Source organism: Antennarius striatus, chromosome 6, assembly GCF_040054535.1.
Source record: "Antennarius striatus isolate MH-2024 chromosome 6, ASM4005453v1, whole genome shotgun sequence".
Classification (NCBI taxonomy): domain Eukaryota; kingdom Metazoa; phylum Chordata; class Actinopteri; order Lophiiformes; family Antennariidae; genus Antennarius; species Antennarius striatus.
In genome coordinates this window covers 7,626,926-7,629,352 of record NC_090781.1, presented here as the reverse complement: position 1 = coordinate 7,629,352, position 2,427 = coordinate 7,626,926, and positions in this window count along the sequence as shown.

Here is a 2,427-nt window from a genome sequence, read left to right as displayed (position 1 = left end):
ATTTGAAACTCAGACCACGGAGTAGACAGCCTATCAGTATTCAGTAGAGAAAGTGAGTGATGGAGGGAGAAAGAGAGAGAGAGAAAGAGAGAGAGAGAGAAGGAGGGAGGGGGGGGTGATGTATCAATATTCTGAGTAGTGTTTGAGGGCAAGGGGAACGAACAGAGGAGAGGGGGAAGGGGGGAGAGAGAGTACTTGAGTGAGTCTCTGAGTGATTATTTGTTCACGTATATGGTGTGTGTGTGTGTGTGTGTGTGTGTGCGCGTCAGTAATAGTATGTGCTATTTGCTTTGTGTGTATGCTAGTGGGCACATGTTGACTATAGGTTGTTCATACAGTCGATGGACGAACGTTTTCAGGTACCTGCGAGTGTTTTTATTAATTGAACCCCGATGAGCTCATTGTTTCACACTGGCCAAAAGTCCCCAGCTCGCCTCGTTGAAATCAGAATCATTAAACGCTTCAGACACGTGTACAACAGGCAGATGTGAGGAAAGCGTTGGGGCTTGTCAAATATCTGGAGCCGCTCCTGAACGAAGATCGTAGCCCGTAGACAGAATTAGCAGACAAACCGAGAAAAAAAACCCCTCCACCACCACCAACACCACCACCACCACCACCACACCGCAATGTTCTACACAGGAGAGACGGCAACAGCAACCGATGAGAAGAGGAAATTGGGCTGCAGAGAAAAATAGTGGTTATAGCAAGTGTGATTTAGGAAAAAGGTTGGGATGGAGTTGGTTTATTTATTTTGCCTTTTAGCTACAGGCTCAAATCAAATGGATGAAATTACGGAGGAACACGCTTTGATAAGCTCTGGCTGCACGGACGGAAGTGGGACGGTAATGCGAGGTGTTGTGGGGCTGGAGGGGAGGCCGGGCCGACTGCTAACGGTGGGCTTTGGCTTTAATGGCCTTCAATGACAGATGCAGGGGGCGGAACACAACTGGCCATTGCACCATTCATTCAGCGCCACAAAGTGGACGACAGCCAACGCCGGATCTGGGACACCTCACTGACGAGTGTTCTCATTTATTTATTTTTTTCCTCCCCAAAACAAATTGCATGATGTGTTTGAGGCATCGACCAATAGGAGCACAGCGTGACGGTCCACGGGTCCAGGTTCCAGGGGCAAGCTGTCTTTTCTAATCTTACATAGAACATTAGGATCACTTACTATAATCATCATGAAATAATGAAGTACATCCCTTTATCATTTTTAGAACTTCACAATGGTTCATTGTCTCCAGATTTATTGCCACCTGTCTGTCAGTGGAAAAGTGTGAAAGCACCTGTGGACGTGCTTGCGTGAACCAGGCAACAAAACAAGGAATCATTCATGAAAAAAAGAAGAAAAAAAAAAAAAGAACTGTCTCCAAAGCGCTGTTAGAGGTCAAAGACATCACGACAAGCCTTTAAGACGCCTGTGGGAGAGGTAGCCTTGTGCTGGCCTTTGAACAGCATGGTCTAAGCTGTAAATCTAAGATTTAACAAAGGATGTGGGCTCTGAGTTCATCCAGTGACGGTGGCGGTCATAGGCAGCGGTGGCCGGGCGTCCGGAGGCTCTGAGGTTGTGAACGGATGAGATCGGCTGGAGCGGCGATCAAACACTGAGCTGGGCTAATCCGGCGGGATACAACTTAATGCTGCCACTCCTTTACTTCCCAGAGGAAAAAAAAAAGAAAAAGAAGCAGGACACTTTGGTCACTTCCATTCCTTTCATGGCTGTAGTTAAATTGAAGAATTTACATACAAAACTTACCTGCAGGTAAAACACATGAGGAACTGTTACAAGCTGTTGTGTGAACTGTTTACACATCTTCTACTGGCCCTAACATTACATAATCACGAATGATGATGCAATATTACCATCTATAGTAATCTAGAGTCCTGCTCATAGTGGACCGTAACATGCAGAGGGAGTTCTTAGTGTCTTTACGTGTTTTCACTTCTGTGACTTTTATTAAGCTGCTCCTATAAATCTGGTTTTGCTCAGATTGTGGAGACAAACGTCTGTTCTCACAGGGACTCGTCGTTCATTTTTTACAGCGGACTGACCCTTCAACGACGGGACAGAGACCTCTTGTTTCCCCTTCTAAGGCAAAAGTATTAGATTTTGTCAGCTTACAGACAGATTGTCCAACAGACTATGTAGTTGATCACCGTCTTTATTTTCTACCTTCGCTTCTTTAACATTCTTAACTAAGTGGCTGCGGTGTTTCAACTTAAGCAAACTTATAACAACAGTGGTGATTTGATCACATGGATTACTTTGATAACATACAGACTTTTGACACGGAGGCCTCAAGAAGTCCCATGTTTTTCACCACCTTTGTGCGTCTGTGCTGGTTAAAACATCAGCATCCGAACGCCACTCCAGTTGGCTTTTATATCGTATAACGGCGATTTTACCGTCAATAGAAA